This window comes from Littorina saxatilis, linkage group LG2, assembly GCF_037325665.1.
Source record: "Littorina saxatilis isolate snail1 linkage group LG2, US_GU_Lsax_2.0, whole genome shotgun sequence".
Classification (NCBI taxonomy): Eukaryota; Metazoa; Mollusca; class Gastropoda; order Littorinimorpha; family Littorinidae; genus Littorina; species Littorina saxatilis.
This window is the reverse complement of record NC_090246.1, coordinates 35,511,289-35,523,528: the sequence shown is the minus strand read 5'-3', so window position 1 is coordinate 35,523,528 and position 12,240 is coordinate 35,511,289.

The window sequence follows — 12,240 nt, the reverse complement described above, 5'->3', positions numbered from 1 at the left end:
CATCCCTTACTTGTACTTTTTGATAAAATTAAAAAAAAAATAAAGACAAGGTTAATCACTGTTGAAGGCATGTTCAAACAGTGCATATAAAAAAAAATTCAACTGGTCAACATCAGCTTGGACATTTATGATCACAGTTAAAAGCATTTCTATGGAATATGTTGCGTCCCACTGATGATCTGGTATAACTTCTGCAAAGCATAACTCCACTGTCCACAGAAATAATAATAATAGTAATAATAACAATAGTAATAATAGTGATAATATAATGGCAACACAATTTGACATACAAGCTCAGATAAACGAAGGAGAAGGGGTAAAGCAAAGCGTCCGTATGAAATGAAAAGCAAACAAAAGCATTGATCGTGGGTGAATTCATCATGTCAAAAACAGACAAGAAAAAAGAATGAGTCCAATAACAATAAGAGGCAACAAGACTAACTTCTTAGCTTGTTAACTGGAAAAAAAAGTGGAAACGTGAAGCAGGCTGCAGGAGCATTTGCCATTAAAGCTCAATATTACACTCTTTCTGAATGCGCATCACAAGAAGTGAACAATTTAAAATTAGTCACTTTAAATTTGGGGGGAAAATTGGTCACACAAAAAACAATTGCACCATAGCCACATCATTTTCTTATAAAACTTCTCTTCGTCTTCTTCTTCGTTCATGGGTTTAGACTCCCACGTTCACTCATGTTTTTAGCACGAGTGGATTTTTACGTGTATGACCGTTTTTACCCCGCCATGCAGGCAGCATACGCCGATTTCGGGGGAAGCAAAAATCAAAAGCCATCCTCCTCCTCTGTATAATATCAACCAAGGGCTGTTATGTACACTGAGAATATGTAGCACTAAATAGCCTAATCAACAGAATTTCCTTGTAATTTATTAATCCTAATAAATTAGTTGGAAAAAATTTGCTGAAAATGGTTTACTTTTGAACTGCATTTAGAATTAGCTTTTCATACTGGTTTATTTGTTTGTTTATTTGTTGCTTAACGTCCAGCCGACTACGCAGAGCCATATCAGGACGAGGAAGGGGGGGATGAAGGGGGCCACTTGTCAAGCGATTCCTGTTTACAAATGCACTAACCCATTACTTGTGTCCCAGCAGGCTTTAGTAAAACTAAATTAATACCTACTGGAAGATTACCAGTTTCCAGTATGTTAAAATAGGCTTAACCTATCTACTGCTGGACTTACATCAGAACACTAACAGATTAAACTATACATGAATCGCGAGACAAGCGGCAAGAGAAGAGATTTTTGGAAAAAATACAGGTGAATGAGCAAGAAGGCAGAAAAAAGAAAAGAATTCATGAAGAAAAAGAGAGCATGACAGGAAAGAGGAACCAAAAATCTACCTAACAGCAAACTAGAAAGCTCCTGCGGTTCCAAAAACAGGAGGGGCCTTTAATTTCATAACCGCAGTGCCCCACTGCGGGATTTCATACTGGTACATGTATCATTTGGTTCATATGTTTTTTTATCATGCAGTTTAAACGTTTGATAATGCAGCCAAAAGGAACTTAGTACAAGTACAACGTAGGACATTAGAACATAAAAAAAAAAACTATAAAAAAAACATTAAAATAAAATCACCACTGCAATCTCAAATGACCCTAGGCGTAATGTCAAATGAAAATAAAAACAAAACTGTTGTCACATCCTGTTTTCCAATGTGTACAAATGACGTACAAGGGCACGGTTGATAATGAAGCTGAAAAGATTTAATAATTGCGAAGAAGCAAACTGCTTTGTCATGCATGCTTAGCATTATATATCATATGTAAGCCAGATATTGTACAAAGTGAGGTGAACAAAACCTTGTGTTACACAGTAAGACAAGCAGCAGCATCACATTACGTAAGCGACCAATCATATATGCCAGGAATCATTTGTACACATCTGAGTATAGCATCTGTTCACTATTTACAGGTTCATGCAAGTTAATCAGAGTACATGTACATATACACATGAGCATACACTGTGAGCATTACAACATTGTCAGTTACATACCAAGATACCAAGGCAGTAGTCATTGGACAGAACATACGACTTGGGATGGGAGAAAGGTGTAACATTGTGCGATTCTGATTTGCCATTGATTGTTCAAGTTTCTATCCTCTTATACAGTCCATCACAAAATATTAACTACGGGTAATTGTTGCTGTCCTATCACAGCATTTAGCCACATTTGGGAGGGTGCCAGTGTCAGTCTTTTTAAAACTGAAACTACATGTATGCGACAGTCACTTGTACCTGAAGCTCAGAAACAAAAAAACAACCAAAAAACAACCAACCAAACAAACGAACGAACAAAACAGTGCTTATTTTTGTGTTTAAGTCAACCCTTACAAACTACAGTAGCTAGGTAACCAAAAGACTAACAAGTCGCGTAAGGCGAAATTACTACATTTAGTCAAGCTGTGGAACTCACAGAATGAAGCTGAACGCACTTCATTTTTTCACAATGACCGTAGTCCGCCACTAGTGCAAAAGGCAGTGAAAGTGACGAGCCTGTTCAGCGCGGTAGCGGTTGCGCTGTGCTGCATAGCACGCTTTACTGTACCTCTCTTTGTTTTAACTTTCTGAGCGTGTTTTTAATCCAAACATATCATATCTATATGTTTTTGGAATCAGGAACCGACAAGGAATAAGGTGAAATTGTTTTTAAAACGATTTCGGAAATTTAATTTTAATCATAATTTTTATATTTTAAATTTTCAGAGCTTGTTTTTAATCCGAATATAACATATTTATATGTTTTTGGAATCAGAACATGATGAAGAATAAAATAAAAGTAATTTTGGATCGTTTTATAAAAAAATAATTTTAATTACAATTTTCAGATTTTTAAGGACCAAAGTCATTAATTAATTTTTAAACCTCCATGCTGAAATGCAATACTGAAGTCCGGCCTTCGTCAAAGATTGCTTGGCCAAAATTTCAATCAATTTGATTGAAAAATGAAGGTGTGACAGTGCCACCTCAACGTTTACAAAAAGCCGGATATGACGTCATAATAAGACATTTATCGAAAAAATGAAAAAACGTCTGGGGATTTCATACCCAGGAACTCTCATGTCAAATTTCATAAAGATCGGTCCAGTAGTTTAGTCTGAATCGCTCTACACACACACAGACACACACACACATACACCACGACCCTCGTCTCGATTCCCCCTCTATGTTAAAACATTTAGTCAAAACTTGACTAAATGTAATACAAATCAACCTAAAATATCCCAAGCTTCTCACAAACTGTATTGAACTTCAACAGTTTAATTCTCCCCAAAAGAAAGTGAATAGGTCACGTGAATGAGTTCTTTAGAGCAGTAAGAGAATAAAAGAAGACCTTGGACTGCTAGTCTAGCTGGGACTGCTAGTCCATGCAAAGAAATGATCTCTCCATTCATTGCAATACATGTAGTATAGTCAGCTGCCCACTTCATGACCTTTTAAACCTTATAAGATGAATAGAGTGGGGGCTATTACAGCTCTCCACCAAAGCCAGCTGAAGGGCATGGAGTTCTTGTTATTGTTGTCATGGGCAAAAGCTTGACAAAAGGTGGTGTTGGAAAATTACCTCTGGGGTGCTATGGGGGTAGTGGATTTTTATTGCCTTTTAGCCACTTAAAATTCCTTGTGAGTTTAAACTTTCCTTCTTGCTATAAAAAGCAAGCTAGTGGATTTACCTTCCTGCTTGCCTTGCAATGGGCAGTGGAGCAGGTCATGTTCTTTTCTCTTCAGTATAGCTGCATTGTACTGTCTTAAAATTAGATACGATCTGAGTACGCCGATGCTAGGTTTTTGCCTTTCCTCTTTTCCTCATGCATACAGCTATATACTTACACTTAAACCTTTTGCAGTGAATTTTTCTCCTTCATTTTGCATGTACTTTCAAGCTGAGTCAAGAAAAATAGACACCAAATAATGCTAATAGTCAACTTGCTCAATAATCAAAGCACTCCGATAAAATCTACCCGATATCATAGTTTATCAGGGTATTGTGTTCTTGAGACCATACCCAATACATCATGACAGACACAAAGAAGAAACTACCTTATGTTTGCTTACAAAATTTGAATAATAACTGACGGTCACATTTAAAACTCTGTAGTGTTGCTATACCTGCAGTTGGTTAACCCTGTTAGTTTCTCCGCATAAATATTTTTTCTGCCGAGTTAAGTTTGTTAGCATTTACCAGTATTATTGAAAACGCTCATATATTATGTTTTAGTATTGACTCGTTTTTCAGCAGCTATGTTATGCATGGCAACGAAGCAATATTGCTCTGGGTGCATGGACGGATTGAGGTATTTTTCCTCATAATTATGGTGCTCTTTTATTTTCTTCCTTGTTTTTGTTTTTTTTACCCCCAGCAAGATCACCTTAGCTATCACTGGGTCTGTAAAGCATTTCACTAGAACACATTTTACCTTGTAAAGCCCATGTGCTCGGATGACATTCCTTGCAAATGAAATAGCGATATTGTACATAACTTATCCTCTACATCATCATAAAGGATTTGCTACTTAAAGTACTATTTTTTTGGATTGTGCTTGCTTGCATCATAAATGCGCAAGAAAGCAGAAGCTAGAACTTTCAAGAAAATCAAAGGGTAAATTATTCTGGAATTGACTAAATGACCCGTTTCAGGTTTTAGAATTTTCACATCATAACCTCGAAACATTTTGCATGAGATTTTGAGAGGTCTGAAGGCACTGAACAAATTCAACAAGAAATCACTCCTAAAAGAAACTACAAGTTAACACTGGATGAAGTCTATTCTACTCCCAAGAAAGTCAAAACTTACTAACAGCAGTGCATTTGAAAAGGTTGCTCAACGTGTGTCATTTTGACACTCACTTCATTCAATTAATTTAGTCATGCTGTGGTGATCAAGCCATCGTTACTCTGTCACTCGTTAGGCAGAAACTAGGGTAATGACTTGGGAATCATTTCTCGGTTGAACACAGACACTGGACATAAACAGTTACGCATTTTCAGGCGAAGCATGTGTGGTACAAATAACATCAAATGGTCAAATAGAAGGAAATACGGTTTGCCAAATCCAAAATAAGACATTTAACAGATTTTATGTTTTTCCTAACCCTGATGTAAGAGAGGAAGGCAAATTGATTTACACATGAAGAGTGTTGCTTTCAACTTCAAAATCAATTTAATGTACATTCATTTTTCATATCAAAAATGAAAACTCACCCAGAGAGGTTAAAAAGGAGGAATTCCCCCAAAAGGAGGAAGATTCGCATACCTGATGTTATTTCCATTTAACAGTTGAATCCACACATTTTATTTTCACGAGAAATAGAAACCCCAAACAGAACAGCAGAATCAACGTCATGGGGATAAAGAAGAAATATTCTGAACAACCTTGTACGCAATATAAAAAGACATAATGGTTCATCATCAGCTGGAAAATGTACAGAGGATATGCACATGAAGAATATTGTTTGGTTTAAACAGAACTTTATTCAATTTTAATCATGACAAGAACAATGCATGGATGATTACATACTCAAGCATATAATGCTTATTTTAAGCAATCATAGTAATTACAAAACAAGGGTTAGCATGATGGCGGAATAAATACATTAACTCATTTCAGGAAACGAAGAAACAAAACAAAAACAAAACAGATACACAGACAAGCAGAAAATGGGAAGGGGTTGGTGATACAGGAGGTGGGGAAAGGGCACGTGAGAACAGGAATAGGAGTTAAGCCCGGCCACCGACCACAGCCGAACCACGCCGAACCAGCTCGTCGAACGCTCGGCGAACATTCCACCGAACCAGTTCTGTGTACTAACTAATAGGGGAATCCCCTGATTTGATGACGTCGGCGACCGTTCGCCGAACCAGCCCGTCGCGGCCCGGCCGTAGCTAGCAGCTAGCTTAAGGGGAAAAGAAGAAGAAGAAGAAGACTTGGAGCGCCAACATTTGAGGAGAGTGGATCTCATTTCAATTGTAACAAGAAGAGCAAACGCTCGATCGAGTCACTTTCGCAGTTCTGAATATTATATGAGGCATCAGATGGACAGGAAGAAATTGCTATTCACAACACAATGAGTCACGTTCACATAAAATTTGAGCCCGGTCACTTTTATAGTTTCCGAGAAAAGCCCAACGTTAAGTTGTGTGTTGCCGAACAGAAAAGGCTAGTTATCTCCCTTGTTTTTCTGATAACGTTCGTAAAAGGCTACAGATGTAAATACTTTGATGTAAAGAATAATCCTACAAAGTTTCAATCACATCCGATGAACTTTGTCAAAGATATAAAATGTCTAATTTTTCCTTTGACGCTGACCTGTGACCTTGAAAAAGGTCAAAGGTCAACGAAACCATCGTTAAAGTGTAGAGGTCATTGGAGGTCACGACTAAACAAAATATGAGCCCGATCGCTTTGATAGTTTCCGAGAAAAGATATAAAATGTCTAATTTTTCCTTTGACGCTGACCTGTGACCTTGAAAAAGGTCAAAGGTCAACGAAACCATCGTTAAAGTGTAGAGGTCATTGGAGGTCACGACTAAACAAAATATGAGCCCGATCGCTTTGATAGTTTCCGAGAAAAGTCCAACGTTAAGGTGGTGTCTACGGACGGCCGGCCGGCCGGCCGGCCGGACAGACTAACACTGACCGTTTACATAGAGTCACTTTTTCTCAAGTGACTCAATAAGTGCACATAAGACACTCGCACAAAGTTAATGCATATTGTTTCTCATTTTCATTTCATCCAAAGACCATTGTAGGAGACGAAAATCATTAGGCACCAGTTTACCTAAAGCCTACTGTTCATTTCTCTTTTTGAAAAAAAGAAGTTTTTGTGACCTCTTGAAAGAAATCAAAACACTTTGGAAACACATTGGAAACACAAGGAGCACATCTCTCTCTCTCTCTCTCTCTCTCTCTCTCTCTCTCTCCCTCCCTCCCTCCCTCCCTCCCTCCCTCCTCCTCCCTCCCTCCCTCCCTCCCTCCCTCCCTCCCTCCCTCCCTCCCTCCCTCTCTCTCTCTCTCTCTCTCTCTCTCTCTCTCTCTATCTCTCTCTCTCTCTCTCTCTCTCTCTCTCTCTCTGACAAGAACACACACACACACACACAATGTCAATACAGACACACACACACACACACACACAGTCTCTCTCTATTTCTCTCTCTAACATACACACACACAGACAAGCTCACACAAATACACAACCACCACCACACAGACACACACACTCACTGCAATCTCATGCAAAACAATTACCTAAACGACGCCACCCAAAAGCTGCACTCAAGACTAGACAGATACCCATCTAAAAACCCATAAAGGCAAGCATTTAAATGCAAATTCAGTCGTTCACTCCTAAGGGGAATGTTACAGGGGACGGATTTCCATGGGGGAGTGGGGGGGGGGGATTCTCCTGGCTGTTTGTAAAATACACTGTCAACCTGGCTGCAGCCAAGCTAGAGTTGTTAGGCAGCTAGCACAGCCACTGTATCAGTTTCAGTTGACTCTGGGAGATAATTTCAGTTGCCTCTGGGAGATAAGGTGATATAACGTGACAAGCTGTGAATACCTCTAGGGAGAGGTGATGGGGGGATGGTATGTCATTCACTGCTTTGGGTTAACCCCCCCCCCCCCCCATTCACCCCCACCCTCCTTTCAACCCGCTGGCCTCATGCAGGCAAATCTATTTTGAGGATTAGACATGAATACTACACATCACCAAGTATATTCTGTCCCACTCATGCTTAATCCTTTGCCCTACCACCAACCACCGCTCCCTCCCCCCCCCCCCCCCCCCCCAAAAAAAAAAATCTATTTTGAGGATTACAGATGAGAGCCATATTGCTGAGCATGTTTCATCACACTCATGTAAAGATCAGTCAGAGATGCCAGCCCCTGAGGCGATTTTTATGCAGCAGATAATGTGTTTTCAGGGCCAGCTGTAAACATAACCCTTCTGCCATCCCGGTTCTCCTACCTCTTCTCCCCCACTACAAGCTGTGAGGGTTGTTATGTACACAGCACATTTCATCACATACCCTTACACACACAGCAGTGCCATCTGTTTGCCCTAGATTATGACATCACATACCCTTACACATACAGCAGTGCCATCTGTTTGGCCTAGGTTTATGACATCACATACCCTTACACACACAGCAGTACCATCTGTTTGCCCTAGGTTTATGACATCACATACCCTTACACACACAGCAGTGCCATCTGTTTGCACTAGGTTTATGCATAACATCTATGGTATATGAAGTTCTGCAGTACAGCAAAAATTTGTTTGTTTGTTTATTTGTTGCTTAACGTCCAGCCGACTACGCAGAGCCATATCAGGACGAGGAAGGGGGGGATGAAGGGGGCCACTTGTCAAGCGATTCCTGTTTACAAATGCACTAACCCATTACTTGTGTCCCAGCAGGCTTTAGTAAAACTAAATTAATACCTACTGGAAGATTACCAGTTTCCAGTATGTTAAAATAGGCTTAACCTATCTACTGCTGGACTTACATCAGAACACTAACAGATTAAACTATACATGAATCGCGAGACAAGCGGCAAGAGAAGAGATTTTTGGAAAAAATACAGGTGAATGAGCAAGAAGGCAGAAAAAAGAAAAGAATTCATGAAGAAAAAGAGAGCATGACAGGAAAGAGGAACCAAAAATCTACCTAACAGCAAACTAGAAAGCTCCTGCGGTTCCAAAAACAGGAGGGGCCTTTAATTTCATAACCGCAGTGCCCCACTGCGGGAGTACAGCAAAAAACCGGCACAGTTGGCCTAGTGGTAAGGCGTCCGCCCCGTGATCAGGAGGTCGTGGGTTCGAACCCCGGCCGGGTCATACCTAAGACTTTAAAATTGGCAATCTAGTGGCTGCTCCGCCTGGCATCTGGCATTATGGGGTTAGTGCTAGGACTGGTTGGTCCGGTGTCAGAATAATGTGACTGGGTGAGACATGAAGCCTGTGCTGCGACTTCTGTCTTGTGTGTGGCGCACGTTATATGTCAAAGCAGCACCGCCCTGATATGGCCCTTCGTGGTCGGCTGGGCGTTAAGCAAACAAACAAACAAACAAACAAAGTACAGCAAAATCTTTGTTTTAAGACCTTCAAAACTCGGAAAAATCAGGTCTTGAATTAAGAAGCGAGTCATATTACAGAAGTTAATTTAGAGACCTTACAAAGAGAAAATCTTATCAGCAACAAGCAGACATGGGATTCAGAAAAAGTGATAATTAAGGAAAAAAAAGGTGGGGGTCTGGGGGCCGCAGAAGGCCCCCAGTAGGGTCCAGGGGCAACGCCCCTGGTCGGGGTCTGGGGGCTTCGCCCCCAGAAGCTGAAGGTTTTTAGTGTTTTAGACACACAAAAATGGCCCTGAAATGCATATTTCAGCTTAATCATAGCCCCCCCCCCCCCCCCCCCTTTCTCTTCCTTCCCATGTTTCTCAAATTAATTTTACGCTAAGACTCAAAATAAGGAGGAGAAAGAGAGAGAGAGAGAGAGAGAGAGAGAGAGAGAGAGAGAGAGAGAGAGAGAGAGAGAGAGAGAAAGAGAGAGAGAGGCGGGGTGGGGGGGGGGGGGGTGGTGGCGTGTGACGGAATCAGAATCAGAATCAGAATCAGAATCAGAATTTATTGTCATTAAAGCACATAGCCTATTGACACATTCAAGATACATAAGTACAGGAAAAAATAGCAATATAAACATAACATACATGTAATACAAAACCAAGTGGAACAGGGTGAACAAAGAGGACCTGAAGATGAGCATAGGTTATTGAGGACAGTCGGAAGACGCATTGCATCTGCGTAGTTGAAAACAATCGTACACATATTTTGCCAATTGCCTTTGGATGTCGCTGTCAGTAAACAGAGAACTGACTCTTATTTCATCACTGCCGGTGGAAGTATTCGGTAATAACTGTTGCCTGAGATGAGCATACATTGTACATGAATCAAGGAAGTGAAGTTCATCCTCCACCACTCCACAGTTTCTGCATAGTCTTTCCTCCCTTGGTGTTCCCGTGTATCTGCCCTTTTCGATTTCTAAGTCATGGGCACTTATACGTAGTTTGCTCATAGCCTGTCTGTGTTCTTGTGTTAGCAAAAGATAGGGTTGTAGAGAGTAGTTGTGTGACACTCCCTTGTAAAACTGTAGTTTAGAGGAGTTTCCTTCTTTTTTTGTCCTCCAGAGCCTGACAAATTGAGTTTCTACATGTTTTGTTAGCGCGTGTTTCAGTCTTGCCGGGTGTATTGTGCTTTGGTTTTGCCACACGTGTTTGAAGCCTGAGGAAGTCAGGAACTCGCGTACAAATAAGAGCCATTTATTTTCCTCTTTATGTTCTTGTGAGAGAAGGCTTGAGTAAGTTTGCCTAAGAAGCCCATGTTGGTCAGATTCCATGATGTGTAACCAAAATGATATGATCTGTCCCAATATTTTTGTGCTGATCGGAAATCTGCCCAATTCAGCCAGTACTGGGAAATTCATTGATTTTCTGTGTACTCCTAAAAGTTGCTTGCAGAATTTCATGTGTACGTTTTCATGCGGAAGGACAGTCGTTATACATTTTTCAAGGAGATTATTCTCAAGGTTCTGCGTGTCCTTTAAGTTTATATCTTTGCAGTAAGGGAGCCAAATTTCAGAGCCAAAGGTCAGAATAGGTGCAACTAATGTATCAAAGAGTTTCGCCATTACTGGGACACTTATGTTCTTTGTTCGTACTGCTCGTTTGAGCGAGTGCAGAGCTTTGCTCCCTTGTCGGGAGAGATGGTTCTGTGCCATTTTCATGTCTCCGCGTTTATTGAATATGATGCCGAGATATTTGTAGTTGTCTGTAGTATTGATTATGGCATCGCCAATTTTGAAGAAGAGGGGGAGTATGGGTTTGTGCTTGGAGAAAACTATCACCTTTGTTTTTTCGCGATTAATTTGTAATCCCCATTTATTGCAGTATTCATGGAGGCTGTTGAGTTTGTCCTGTAATCCTTTCTTTGTAGTTGAGAGAATAACAATGTCGTCAGCATACATTAGGCATGGCACCGGAACGAGTCCAGCCTCATCCACAGTTGGGGAGTCACAGTCTTTTAAGCTATCAACTATGTCATTAATAAAAATATTAAACAGTGTTGGGCTTAGGGTATTACCTTGGAGAACACCTTTTCTTACTGTGATTTCCCGCGATAGGCCGACTTCTGTCTTTGAGCATACGGTTGCATTATTATACATTTCTTGCACAACTTGCAGTAGTTTGCCTCCTATCCCTATCTCCTGCATCTTATATAGTAATCCTGTGTGCCAGATACTGTCGAATGCCTTAGCGAAGTCAATGAAACAGCCGTTTCAATGTTCTTACCTTGTCGGTGCCAAACGACCACAGTGACTGATTACACGACTGGGTTTTCAGGATAGTCAGGTGCTTGTTGCTTTTCAAGTGGCTTTTGAGGGCAGTCTTTCCATTGGAACCGTAGTTGATAACATTAACATCGTTGCACAAAGTGCACTGAGCTTTTCCCGGCAAGTTGATTTTAGCAAACGGCATCGCCAACTTTCAGTTTCACGTCTTGTGTCTTCTGGCCTTTCTCGTATTTCCAGCTCAATGATACAACTTCATCGAGCCAGTCGAATCTCCAGAGATTTTTCTTGTACTTCTGCTGGTCAATTTCCCGGGATAGAACGGTTTCGTCTCGCTTTAGCTTCCTCATCATTTTGGCAGGTGGCTCGAAACGATGTAAAAATGGCGCCGAATCATTCTCATACGGTATGCTTATACTGAATCCCCGATAGCTACGTTGAAACGGTGACTGTAGGACTAGGAGACAAAGAGCGCGTTCCCATACGGATCGACCAGCAACAGTCTGACCGTTTTAGGAACCAACCGTTCAAGAATAGTATGGAATGGAGCGTCGCGATCAGCGGACCGGCCGAAAAACTTGGGTCTATACCTACATATACCCCAAAATTTTCTCAGCGGATTTGCACGAATCTCAAGAATGATCCCTGGAGCCTAAAAATTTACGGAATTCCGTAAATTTACGGAAGAATCCCATGTCTGAACAAGGTGTTAAAACAGGTGTTAAAACAGAGGGTCTTAAAACAGAGGGTCTTAAAATAGGTTTGATTGTTTTGCCGATTGCAATGAGAGGGGTCAACAATATGCATGAAGAACACAGGGATATGAGAGCTCTCCGTCAATAGGGTAGAGGTATGGCAGGGTGTTGTTTAC